Consider the following 15,268-nt stretch of genomic DNA (forward strand, 5'->3'; position numbering starts at 1 on the left):
GGGCTCTTAAGTTGACCAAACTTCCTACTAAATTCAACTTTCAAATCAGGTATTTTGTGCCTTAGAGATTTATCATTACTACAGGTCTATATGTGTGGATTTCCAGTGGAAAGAGACAAGTGAGAAAGCCCTATAACCTTGAAGTTTCTCACATATCTTCTCTATGGAGCAGCATTAACAGCTTCTCGGGGAACTTCTTCACACGCTGAGAAAGGTGTCATAGAGATCCCAACTGAGCAACGAGTCCCTGCTGATCCTAAAACATGAAATTATAAAGCAAAGTGTGACATGAATTGTTATTTGTAATCCCTTCCTCCTTTCCATCTGCTCCAACTCAGCCTTGACCAGTCCTCAGACTGAACATATGTGGTAGCCACCACATCTTTAACACCCGTCTTAATTTTAAGCATTTGTTATTCCAAAGCCTTATCTCTGCCAAAATAAGGACTCTGCAAAAACAAAGACAACTCTTACTTCTTTACACAAAGATCACATGATGCTGTACTTATCTTTCAGGGTCTGCATTCCATCTGCTACCTGGCAGAAAAAAAAAAGACACTTACAATGTGTCTTAATCTGAGGTGGGGTCCACTATTGTCCTGAACAAATTTAATGGTTGTCCATGAAGTGTTTAATAGCCAACCTCCCTGTTCTTTTACTGATCTAATCTATTCAATTCTTCTCTAATATTATTTCTGATTTTCAGATGTGTGCTTAGTGCAACTGATATATGCTCAAATCTTTAACATCACCATTCCACATTCTTTCATACTTTCTTCTGTTTGCTTTTGACTACAAGAAAATGTCCAGTCTCTTTGTTGGTATCAGGATCCAAACCCAGTGACATCACATCTTGGTGACCTCCACATCATTGCCAAGGCAACCACCATACATTCCAGAATCCATCTACCTCCCACTCTTACCTGAAAGAGGCTATGTCACTGCCTCTTTCACTGCCATATAAAACAGGCAGAACCCCCTGACCTCTCTCCTTCCAACTTCTTTCTCTTCTTCTCCCCACCCCCATCTTTGCCCTATCTCCTGAATAAACCCCACTTGGAACCGTTTGGTCTAGTATGGTCTGTTCTAAGTTACCCACAGGCGTATATCATCCTTGATCCTCCATTTCCTTTCAATCAACCTATAGTCCTTTTCTTTGCTATCTCTTTAAACTTGTCAGCACCTTCTCTGCCACTCTACCAATAAAAACTCAACTGTAGACTACTCCAAACATCTAATATTCTCTCTCTCTCTCTCTTTCTCTCTCTCTCTCTCTCTCTCTCTCTCTCTCTCTCTCTCTCTCTCTCTTCTCTCTCATTCTGTGGTTCTATTATAAACTCAAAATTTCTTAGCAAGAAACTAAGCAACTTTAGAAAATGTTGATAACATATGAATCCTTGTAGAAATTATACCAATACCCTAGAAAATATTTTGGATAGATTCATGTACACAAGAGTTCAATGAAACCCTGCTATAAGCAAAAATGTATAAGTAATCCAATTGCCAAACTAATTTTATTACCTGTATTTAAACAATACAATAGCTAAAACTTATGGTTTAAATGAATCAATATGATAATATAACAAAAAATTGATTAAATTTGCAAGACTATAAAAAGTTGAAGTAACATCAACCTCACTCCATATAATATATAAGAAAAATATGTTAATAAAAAAGTTTTAAGGGGGCTGGAGAGATGGCTCAGTGGCTAAGAGCACTGCTTGTTCTTCCAGAGGTCCTGAGTTCAATTCCCAGCAACCACATGGTGGCTCACAACCATCTGTAATGAGATCTGGTGCCCTCTTTTGGTGTGTCTGAAGACAGCTACAGTGTACTCATCATATATATAAAAAAATAAATAAAGTATTAAAAAAAAGTTTTAAAATTTATAGCATTAATGTATACGCTCTCTAGAAAACAGAAAACACAAAAGAGATGGATGATGAAAAGAGAAAAAAATAATATCTTTCCTTCAGGAGCCTGATGTAAATATTAGAATACAAATTAGATTTGGTAATGCCATGATTTTTAAAAAAGTTTGTTAATAAGTTTTATGAAAAGTATTTTAATCATATTCATTCTAAACTCTTCACTTTAACTCCCCCCAGATCCACCCCATTTCCCCACCCAGCTACTTCATGAGTATTTTCATTATTGTTGTTGTTGTTGTTGTTGTTGTTGTTGTTGTTATCCCACCAAGAAGCTAGAGAGATGACTTAGTGTTTAAGAGCACTTGTTGCCCATTGTGGTTCATAGATATCCTGAACTTCAATTTCAGTGTATATGATGAACTTTTCTGACCTCTCCAGGCACTAGGCTCACATAAGGTGTGCATATGTGCATGCAGGCAAAACACTCGCATGCATAAATTAAATAAATCTAAAAAATACAACCCTTCAACTCCAATTTGTGCTATCCCTATACTTCTGGGTATTGGGCCATTGACTCAGAGTGATTGACCTATGAGGATGCACATCTTCAAAACAAAATAAAACAAAACAAAAACAAATAAACAAAAAACTTGGACTCTTCCTCTCCCAGAACCCTTTAACTGTCAGTAGCTCCTCAGGAATCAGTGCTTTTGAACTCTTTTCCTCTCCATACTAGAATGTAGACTGAGAAACATGATTTTGATTTAAAATACCCATAAGCTACTCATGGTCAGGCCCTTCCCATCTAAGCATTATCCATCCATCTTCCTAAGGAAACAAAACCAAAAATATCCATTTTCTGCCCCATTCACACCTAAAAATCTTTACCTTTTGTCATTCACATCTTTCTTAGATTACTATAAGGATCATCTTTTCAGTTACTTCATTTTTTCCTCATTAATTCCTTGGGTATCTCCATCCATTGATATTCCCTATTTCAACTTTACCCCCATCAGCTTTAGCAAATTCTTCATCTTAGCTCTGTTTTCTTATAGAAATATGCCAGATTATTACAAAGGGTCTCACAAAATGAAAATATCTCAAAAATAAAGCTAGGCTAACAACCTCTACTTGCAGAATTGGAGGAAGACAGAGCAGTATTAAGTTTTTCTGCTTGCCCAGGGAAAGTGGGAAGGTATAAACAGAACCAATCTAAAAATGGCTGATATTACCCAAGCCTGAAAAAAGGTCCCAGAAGAGCCAGTCACCCCTTCTAAAAAGCTTAATAATGGCACCTTAACAGAGCTCCAAAGCAGGCACTGGGCAGCTCAAAATTTTGTCTTCTGGTTGTTTTCTTTCCACTTAGACCCTATGTGGTTCAAAATTAAGACCTAGGGCAGGATGGACAAGGTAGCTCTGGGAAGAATTCTCCCAGCACCGCTGCCCTAGGCTGGTGCTGATTCCTACCTAGTCCCTGGGTAGGAGTTATATAGTTCTTCATTTTTCCTCAACTTTTCAGATTTTATATTTTTTATTCCTCTTTTTATTTATATAAAATATATTAAATATAATGTCCCCAGAGACTCTTCGTTTTAGTTCTTTATCCAGTAGATAAATGCTATATGCTGAGAGGCCCATTTCTCTCTTAGGCACTTCCACTTACTGTCTGATGTTACTTCTCTTACAACCAACTTTGAAAATTGCTTAAGACTTTTCCTTTCTCCTTTCATCGCAAAACTTACATATTTTAAAAATGAATGTATTCAATATTTTTACTTGCTTTAACCTATTACTGTATAATACATTGAAAGTGTCTCTTTGCAAAACCAAATGTAGATCTTGTTATGTGATACAATGAATAGTTTTGATCTTGATTCTTCATGGCTCACTGACCCTGTGAACTTTCTGAAACTCCCTCCTTAATATGAATGATGCTATAATTTTCTGGATTTCCTCTAATGAGTATTGCCACTTTTCTTATACTATTCAGATATAATATTTTATATATTAGTTCTTCAAGTGCTTTTGCAGACTTAAGTTTTGTTGAGAAACACGTTTACTACAATACTCTCTGGGAACTTTTATATATTTAATTCCTGGCTACAATATAAATGCCCGTCTTAAGTTTTCTCCTACATAACCTAATGAACATTGCCACTTGGCTTGGTGCCAGAAAGCAACACATCCAGTGCACAATTCTAAATCTCTAGTTGATAGGATTATAACACCAAGAAAATAACTAAAACAATCAATCTAAAATACCTAGAAGTGAGCAACACAGAGAGATTTTAAAGTGATGCTCTTTATGTTCAAAGCAGCTTTCCTCCCCAAAACATCTTGTCAAATCACAAGGCCAAATAAAAAACAGCAATGGAGGGAAGAATGAAGAATGAAACATTTAGAAACTAAATAAAAAACAAGACGGATAGTGTATGAAGTTTTAAAATTATACAACTTCCATGGTATTTGAAAGACAAAAGTTGACATTCAGGACTCTCCAAATGAGGATCTTATTTGTTTGTTTGTTTGTTGTTGTTTGGTTTTTGGTTTGGGATATTTTTTTGCTGTGATGATGGTGGTGGTTTGGTTTGGTTTGGTTTGGTTTGGTTTGGTTTGGTTTTGTATTTTAGGAGTAATGGCCAATTGCAAAAGATTAGGACTCAGCCAAATCAATGTGACTTTTACTTGCAACATCATGTTGTCAGAAGAAAGTGAATTCTCATATGCAGGAAGATAGCACTATCCACAATCTTTATGATTTGTTGTGGGATGTATATGTCCTAGCACTCAGAAAGCAGAGACAGAATGATCTCTGTGACTTCCAAGCCAGCCAGAGATATATAGTCTTTCCAAAAAACAAAACAATAATACAAGATGAAACAGGACCCAATGACTAAAACTAAAAAGAAAGGCAAATAATATAAGTGCATCAAAAGGCAATATAAATATGGCAGCTTACAGAACACAGCCATTAAAATAATTGTTTTTAGTATTTCTAAGGAAAAAACACATAAGGGGAGGGACTAAAGGAACCCAACTCTCTTAAAATGGAATTTATAAAAACTGAAAATTATAATTAAAAAAAAAGAATTAAAAATTGTACATGGTAACACAGAACTGTAGCACCAAGGAACTAGTCTGGGTGACAGAGAAAGTACCACCCCAGATTGGGAAGTAGGTAATAGATATGCCTATAATTACACAATAATTTATCTATTGACTCAAGAAATTCCATAATCTATAGAGAGAATATTTTGTGTCTGTATGTGTTTGTGGCACCTGTCAATAATAAATCTGATGGCCTATAGATTAGTCAGGAAATAGGAGGTGCAACATCAGACAGGCAGAAAGGATTCTGGGATAGTGTCAGGGAGGGAGATTGACCGGGGAAAATGTGATGTGATGCACGCATGGTACCTGATCACAGGTAACCAACCACGTGGCAGAATATAGATTGGAATAAATATGTTATTTTAAGTTATGATCTAGTCAGAGAAGAGCCTAGCTATATGGCCAAGGTATTTGTAATTAAATTTTAAGTCTGAATCTTATTTCTGGGAGCATGGGGCTGGGAGAAAAACCACCTAACATCTGCAACTATCATGCAAACAGAGCCATAGCTGGGGAAGTAACCAAAGGTGGGGGGATTTTTTTAAAAAGTCATGTTAAGACAGAAACCTAATGTTTCAGTAGGAACTTCACCACTGCAAAAAGAAAAGTGACTGAAAATCAGACTCTAATGGCTGAAAAGAGTTTCTTAAGAGTAAGGCAAAATAAAAATGTATTTAGAGAAAAGTTTAGAGACTTCTGAATCAGGATGTATGAATAAAAGAAATCTTAAGTCTTTCTGATAGAATAATAATGAATAATAGTAACAGAATAATAACGAATGGGCTGCAATGCTCAAAGAAACACCAAGGACTGGTGAGGCCCAAGCCAATCTTCATGGATTTGTTCTTCAAAGCAAAAGTAATAATATGTCTTAGGATCTCTCCTAATATAAAAGTTAATTTGTGACAATAGCACAAAGATAAATATTAAGAAAACTAAGTCATTTAAGTTTTTTGCAATATATATATATATATATATATATATATATATATATATATGCCTGATTAAAATTTAATGTTAGGTAGGCACTTGTAAAGCATAGGTGCATGCTGTAAGCTAGAGTAATAATTAAGCAATGCTATAATGATTAAGCACCAGCTACAACAAAGAAAAACGCAAAGTAATTTTTAAAAATTTGTTACATAAATAAATCTCCCCCCAAAAAGTAAAGAAATGTATGGACACAATGGTGCTTCTAAAAAATGGAAAATGTAAATAAGACTATGCCAGAAATTATATTCCATGAACATAGGATACTATCAGTGAACATTGGTAATTGATATAAAAAGTAATACTGGAAGTAAGAAGAGAGATGAAAATTGAGTTGAGCATGGTGGCATACATCTGTGATTTCAGCCCTTCGGCTGTGGAGCCAAAATGTCAGGAGTCCAAGCCCATCCTGACTTACATGAGACCCTATCTCAAGAAATTAATCGTAGATGAAAATTGAGGTCTACGTATGCAGCTCAGTAACAGAGTGTTTACTTAGTGTCAGACAAGCATTAAACCCAGGCCACAGCAACACACACACACATACACACACCACAGAGAAAGAGAGAGAGAATGTAAATACTCTCTAATTTACCATATTTTATACCATATAGGTTTTTAATCTAATCACATAATATACATTAGATTATATATATCAAATATATATATCAAGTCATTATATTTAAGATATAAATGAGTGACATTATATTTAGATACATATATATTTATATGTACATGATCTGTAGCATGTATATCATGTATGATATATAATTTTCAGAAGAAGCATACCTTAATTACTATGACATAAATTTTTTGATATAGAAGGATAAAAGAGATATGCCATCCAACAGCAAGTTGAAGTAAAGTTACTATGGCTATAAATACCAGATGAAGTAAATTTCAGAAAAACAGAAATTACTGAAAATAAAGAAGGGTATTTCACAGGAGCAAAAGACTTGATTTAGCAGAAGACTATAGCAACCTATAATGTGTGAAACAAAACTTCACATTAAAAGAAAAAAATGAATTCATAATCATCATGAGAATTTTACATGTTCTCAATGACTTATAGGAGAAAGAAGAAAAATAATCACTATATCTATAGATTTGAACATGATTGATCAAATAAAACTCATTGGTTTGATTTTTAAAAGGAAAAAATGATCAAAATAGGCCAAAAGTTAAACCATAAAGCAAATCCAAAAAAATTTAAAGTATTGCAAATGAAGTCTACGTCAGACATAAAGTCTAGATGTGAACAAAATGCATGCTTAGGATTTATACAATAGTGTTCTAAATAACAATAACCAAAGAACAAAATAAAAATGTGAAACTGAAGTGTATTTTGAGAAACTTTTAGACAATAGATTTATGCCAAGATCAGAGGTTAGTTGCCTGGAATGGCATTAGGAGTACTATGTAATAGGAAAGGAAAATGCACAACTTTGTTCCTGTAAATTCTAGTCTGAAAGACAGCAGTCATTCACGTAATGAAAACAATTAACAAATTTCATTAGTCTTTGCAAGTTTAGAGAAACTGATGGTTTATGACATAATCATAAATTTCAACATAGAAATGTAAATACAGGAGGTGAAGCTAAGTGAGGGAGCACTCACCTAGCATGTGTGAGGCTCTGGCCTCAATCTCTTGCAATAGTACACAAGCAAGAAGGAAAGAGAAAATCAGGGAAGAAAGGCAAACCAAAAATAATATGAAGAAAACATATACAATCAGACATAGTAATTTGATGATAAAAATAATAATGTACTTTTAAAACAAAGATGCACAAATGGATCAGTGGAACACGGTTACATGAAGAAATCTACTAGTATATGCCTTCCTGACTCATGTTGAAGGTTACACTGAATTGTGATGGGGGAGACAGCATTTTCAAAAAACTATTGATAACATATTCAGTGAAAGCAAAATGAAAGAGGATTTTCTCCTTTTTTTCAATTTTTATTGGATATTTTATTTATTTACATTTCAGATGTTATTTCCATCGCTTCCCATAAACCTCCTATTCCATCCCTTCTTCTCCTTTTTGCTTTTATACCATTTTAATTACATTCAAGTGTTAAGGTCAGTTCTAGGTTGATGAACTAGTAATACAATAGATGCAAATAGTCAAGGAACAAGCAAGATAATAAACACAAATAAAGAACAAGCAACACAATTAACAAAGTCCTGTGATCACTATTTCTAAGAGCTTATCAGGATGACCAAAATACCTGAGCCTACTTCCCTGTCCTAGCCCAAAGTCATTTTCATGACTGAAACCAACTTCTTTGCTCTAGCCTAAGATTTAGATTTCTGCCTAAAATTACTTCTTCATTCTAGCCTGATGTTAGATTCCTGCCAAGCAGCCCATTTCCTTGTTCTTGGCTAATGTCAGATTCCTGCCAAGCAGCCCCCAAAGCTCTCCACATCTCCCCTTCTTTTATTTCATAAACAAAACTGAGCCTGTCTTAGGTCATTCTGACAAGAATGCCTTCCTTGGATATGCATTATCAAAAGCAATGCACTTATATCTTAGGTTCGTAAGGCTCTGTGCAGAAGAAGAGCATTTTCAAATGCTAAATACACTCACTATATCTCCGAATATTGAAATGTGACTGCCATTCCTCACGATATACAGAAAATCCAAATCCAGATTATGACAGAGGAAAAAATACAACAGATGAAAAAAATACCAAAAAAATATTGTAGTGGGTATAAGCAAGTATTGGTTACAGGAGAAAAGACAAAGGAAATGGATCTTGTTGATACTTAGAACATCTGTTCACCATGGGTTCATCACAAATAACAGAATGAATGGCAATCACAGAGAAGAAGCAGAAGAAGCAGAAGAAGAAGCAGAAGAAGCAGAAGCAGAAGCAGAAGCAGAAGCAGAAGCAGAAGCAGAAGCAGAAGCAGGGGAAGGGGAAGGGGAAGGGGAAGGGGAAGGGGAAGGGGAAGCGGAAGCGGAAGCGGAAGCGGAAAAAAGAACAGGGAAAGAGGGGGAGGGAGAGGGAGGGGGAGGGGGAGGGGGAGGCGGAGGGGGAGGGGGAGGGGGAGAGGGAGAGGGAAAAGAAGAAGAAGAAGAAGAAGAAGAAGAAGAAGAAGAAGAAGAAGAAGAAGAAGAAGAAGAAGAAGAAGAAGAAGAAGAAGAAGAAGAAGAAGAAGAAAGGAAAGAAAAAAGAAATCTAAAAAGACAACAAGCATTCCACAGGATCATCTGCAAACTACAAAGTAACACCAATGAATGTCTACTGGATTTTTAAGTCCACTTATTTTTGAGTAACGAACATGTGCTTCAGCATCAAAAGAAACTGTAGTATGGATCTAATTCACTTAATGCTGAGCATGTTTATAAGCCATGACTAACACACCAATTCTTGTGTCCCCAAAACATGTACAAGCATATTTATGTACCGTTAGATTAGCACAAAAACAATGAAACCACAGGGCTAATCAACAGAGCTAAGTTAATTGTGATAGAGTAATGCAAAGGCTATCAATCACAGCAATGAAAAAGGACAAATGACGGCTGCAAGACATAATGTAAATACTGAGTTAAAAAAAAAAATCCAGAGTCCTTCCCTGAAAATATGTTATTTTATATACAACTTAAAGCATTAAGGTTAAAGTAACCAGAGTATATGTTCACTAACTTTTAAGAGAGACATCTCTAAGTACTATTTTAACCATTGAAATGGTTGTCATGCCTGTCTTCTCTTCTGTTTCTACTTCTATTTTTGGAGCTCCAGGTCTATCTTACTGGGAATATTAAAACTCTATTAAAAACTACCTTCTGACTCCAGCTTTGCCCCACTGCATTAATCTTGTTAGATTAATTTATGTTTCTTGTGTTTTCTGCTTAAACTCTTAGAAGTCTGAGTCTTTCAATTGAAAAAAAAAACAAACAAACAAACAAAAAATGGAAACAAGAAACAAAATGGCGTCTTTAGTAGGGCATAAGAGGCAGCTTATTTTAAGCTCTATTTCCCCAGATTTAAATCCTTTACTCCCACATCCCATACTCAAGCATGTAGTTTCAAATTACATCTATTCTTTCTCTATCCTTGTGCTCTTCTGCGTGTGAGATCATAAGCACAACTCCCCTCTTCCTGAATATTTTCCACACCTTCAAATTTCAGATGCCATCTTCTTCAAGATATCTTCCTTGTCTGCTACCCTCCTGATAGAAATCTTCAAACTAAGAAAGATGGGTAATTATTTTAACTTAGACTTTTGATTATTTTAACTTGACTTTGGTCTCATCTAGCTCATATTTATAAGTATGCACCTGATTTCATCCAACAAACTGAGGGATTAAGATCTGCAACACTGTTCTTTCCTTCCCAGTATCAAGAGGCTGCAGAAAGTGTGCTTTCATTTAACCAATGAATAATTTATTTTCATTACCCTTGCAAAGCAGAGAAGGATAGGCCTGGAGACCTGCTTTAGCAGGCAGAGTGAGAACTGGAATTCAGGTCTCTAGCACCCATATAAAAAACAGGGTGCACTATCCCTGCACATGGGAGACAGAGTGGACGGAAGAGCCTTTTTTAAACCTACAAAGCCATACAACTTTCCATGTAAATTTAAAGCTAATCTGTAAACAATAGGAAAAAGTATTAAACAACTAAACTGTTTTCAGGATTTTATTCTCTTCTGCCCATAATACTGGTAGTTTAGAAGTCTAACATAAAATGGAAATTGCATGTCAGATTCGAATCAGGTATCTGGAAAGTTAATGAATGGCTGTGTAATAAGACTGTGGGTCCCAAGATAAATCTATTTTAGGAAATACAGAAACTAAGACTGGTTGTTATTTAAAATTCAGACAATGCTGAAAATATGACATCAAAAGTATGACTCCCTTAAAAAATAAAACCATTAATTTACTTTAAAATTTGGCTTGCATGGTGTTTGATTTAAACGATGCACAAATTAAATGGCTTACTAAACTCTGAATTTACAAAAAAATCACAATCTTTGCGTTTCTAAAACAGAGTACTATACATAGCAAATGGCTGCAAGCAATGTCTTCCCGACATTTCCAACAATCTAAGATTTAATACTTCAAGATTAGTAATGAACAATAGTGAAGTAAGAATCATAGTGATGTACATGTAAATGACCTCCAGATTTTATTGGTAGGAAAAATAGTTTTGATTTTTTATAATATCTATCAATTGTATAAGAAACATGGGGATGGAATGAAGAAGAAAGATAATAATTTTCACAAAGAATAAATAGCAAAATTAATCTGAACTAAAATTTGATCTTATTACTTTCCAGAAAGCATTCCATAATAACAATAACAAACAACTGAACAAAAATACAAATGTGCTTATATATTTATCTTGAAATTTATACAAATACAACTTAAAACACATCTTTTGCATAATGTCCAGTATCAGCTTTGCCAAGCTTCCCACATGAGATAAGATTCTTCTGCCAATTTTTCTATGTTTTGATTAAGACAAAAATAAACTTTGGTAATAATCTTGTTTTTCAACTTTTTTTTAGTACATATTTAATATTTAAATCTCCGTTGTTTATGTCCTTCAACATGCATTGGTCCAATGCTACACAACTTTTTGAAAACTAAAATGTTCAACCAATTTATTGTTTTAGTTAAAATCTCTTTAATTCTTTAAAATGACTAGTCATTTTGACATATTTTAAACATAAGCTACAACTGTATCACTTTTGCCAACAAAACTGCATCACAGAAGTAAATCAATATTTATATGCCTAATATGTACATACTGTGTTTTAAATATAAATCATATTTTAGTATACAAAATTATTAAGTAATAATGTTTCCAAAACTCAAAGTATTTGGACATGAATTGAGGAATTCAAGAGAAAGAGTGAAACCATTTAATTACATCTGAATGGGTGTTTAGAACCAGAAGAGACTTTGCTGCCTGATGCAGATGGTCTTCATATTGCATATGAAGGCAGACCAGACTAGGACAAGCAAACACAAGATTATGAATGAAATCATGTTGATTGAGAAAACCTTATATCTTTAAGACTACAAACCACATGCAGTCTCTTTGGGTTTATCCTTAGCTTTTAGCTCCTTTTAACAGAGTGCTTCCACACAGCCACCAGCTCAGCAGCACTTTTCATGTGAGAAAGTCAGCAGAAAACAGGCAGCCTCCTAAAGTGAATCTCTGAGCATCAGGATTCCAGACCTCAAGCTTTGTAACAAGCGACTCTCCTCACCACACAAAAGAAATAAATGAATAGATGTAAAAGCAGAAAAGAGAAAGAAAAACAGAATATTTGGACCTATATAAACCGCTCTTTTACATGGCCCTAAAAAGCTAAGTAACAAGATTGTTTAACTCCATATTCTACATGTTTATATTCTTTTAATATAAAGCTTATTGTTAACATTTCAAAAATTAATAAAAGAAAGTATGAGGATTATAGAAATAGTATATAACCAGATTACAAAGCAGATTAGTACATACCAGATTTCTTTAAATTATTGGTATAGAAAGCAAAGCAGAACAACACAGAGAGAATTCTAACTCTTTAGACAGGTAAAAACTGAGTCATGAAACAATCCTTCCTCTGTCCACAATCAAAGTGTCTCTATCTAAAATAACTTTAAATTTTTGATATGTTCACAGATACTTACATCCGTGTCCAAGTTTACACAAACTAAACAACCTGTCCATGACTTATAATGCTTTCAATTTTTAAAGTGAAATGTGGGTTGAAGAGATGGCTCAGCGGTTAAGAACACTGACTGCTTGCTCTTCCAGAGGTTCTGAGTTCAATTCCCAGCAACTACATGGTGGCTCACAACCATCTGTAATGGGACCCGATGTCACCTTCTGGTGTGTCTGAAGACAGCAACAGTATACTCACATACATAAAATAAATAAATCTTGAAAAAAAAAGTCAAAAGCAAAGTGTATTCACTTCATTTTCAGAATTTGTTTTGTAGAAAAACATTAGTATTATCTTTATGATTGCTTCACTCATATTTTGCCAAAATTCATAGTTTTTTTAATTGGACATTTTATTTATTTACATTTAAGTTGTCGCCTCCTTTCCCCGTTCCCTCCTTTGAAACTCCCTATCCTATCTCCCCTCCTCCTTTTTGCTTTTATTACCATCTTAATTACATGCAAGTATTAAGGTCAGTTCTAAGTTGAGGAACCAGCAATACAATAAATGCAGATTTGAAATGAATTCTTAAATTGTATAAAGTTTTTTTTTAATTGAATGTGGTTCCTGCAACTAATTCTGATAAATTATAATGTAAAACATGCAAACCTCCATTATGACATTGAGAGAATTAGCCATACAATTCTTAATATGTCTATAGGAAAAATAAGTCAAATAAAGCTTCAAAACCTCATGTTGTTTTTAAAAAATATTAAGAGAAAGACTAATTGTGGGGTTTTAAATTTGTACATAAACTAAGAAAGTTAATAAAATAAAATCTATTTTAGAAGCCAGTACTTAAAATAATCTTTAGAAAACTGGGTTTGTCTTCACTGCTAATTCTGAACTGAAATTAGGAAAGAAATCTAAACCTTTCAAAATTGGTAACCACATCTCCTTTAATATCATAAATATAAAATATTATATAAATAAAACTCTAAAGAGTTCCATCCAAATTATTTTGAAACTAACTGCAATTAAAAATTGTTTTCATCATTCTCTTTAGATTCCAAGATATAAAAAAAATTTTAAAAAATAGAAGTGAAACACTGTCCACTGAGAAATTACAATATTATATCTTCATGGTCACAAATTGGACCCATTTGCAAATTGTGTCCAAATTCAGTTAGCCAAAATCCTACTGAATCTTTGTAATAAAATTAAAATATAAAAAATAGAAATCAAATTCATTTTATTTGAATTTCCCTCAAATTGAATTTTATCTATAGTCTACTTTATTAAACATATTTAAATCTTTCTTTTAAATAGTTCATAATTTTGCCATCAGTTTTAACTTTTTAGAAAGATCTCAATTCTGTTCGTTTAAACAAAGAAGAATTATTGTTTCATTTCAACCTATTCTAATCTGAAATGATATATTTGTCAAAAATCATGTTATTAGGAAAGATACAAGTTTTATGACTCCAACAGTAACTCTACCATAGCACAATTTATTTCATATGAAGGGAAAATATTCTCCAACTAATTCTTCATTTTTATATTATTGGTAGTTATTGTTCAAGAAAACTCACAACATTGTCACAGATTCAATATCAGTACAATGGCTTATATTACAGGCAAAATTAAATTTCTGAGTTAACATTTGTTTTCAGAAACTTGTGCTGGTAGCTACTTTAAGCTTCTGTAAGGCAAAGGACATTGTCAATAGGACAAAATGGCAGCCTTTAGAATGGGAAAAGGTATTTACCAACCCTACATCTGATAGATGACTATTATCCAAAATATACAAAGAACTTAAGTTAGACTCCAGAGAACCAAATAGCCCTATTAAAAATGGGGAACAGAGCTAAACAAAGAATTCTCAACTGAGGAATCTCGAATGACTGAAAAGTACTTAAAGAACTGTTCAATATCCTTAGTTATCAGGGAAATGCAAATCAAAATGACCCTGAGATTCCACCAATCAGAATGTCTAAGATCAAAAACTGCAGGTGACAGCAAATGCTGGCAAGAATGTGGAGAAAGAAAGACCCTCCATTGCTGGTGGGACTACAAACTGGTAAAACCACTCTGGAAATCAGTCTGGCAGTTCCTCAGAAAATTGGAAATGGTTCTATCTGAAGACCCAGCTATACCACTACAGGGCTTTTACCCAAAAGATGCTCCAACATATGTGTGTGTGTGTGTGTGTGTGTGTGTGTGTGTGTGTGTGTGTATAAACATATGCTCCACTATGTTTATAGTAGCCTCATTTATAATAGCCAGAAGTTGAAAACAAGCCAGATTTCTCTCAACAGAAGAATGGATACAGAAGATGTGGTACATTTACACAATGAAGTACTACTCATTAAAAACAATAACTTAATGAAACTCACAGACAAATGGATGGAACTAGAAAATATCATCCTGCGTGAGGTAACCCAGACACAAAAGAACACACGTGATATGTACTCATACCATGAATAAGTGAATATTAGCCTAAAAGCTCAGAATACCCACGATGCAACCCACAAACCATATGGAACTTAATAAAAAGAAGGAAGACCAAAGTGTAGATGCTTCAATCCTACATAGAACATAGAACAGGAAACAAAACAGTTACAGAAAGTAGAGAGAGGGAGGGACCTTGGAGGAAGACAGGAGGAGGAAGGAA

The sequence above is a fragment of the Arvicanthis niloticus genome, chromosome 20 (genome assembly GCF_011762505.2).
Source record: "Arvicanthis niloticus isolate mArvNil1 chromosome 20, mArvNil1.pat.X, whole genome shotgun sequence".
NCBI classification, from domain to species: domain Eukaryota; kingdom Metazoa; phylum Chordata; class Mammalia; order Rodentia; family Muridae; genus Arvicanthis; species Arvicanthis niloticus.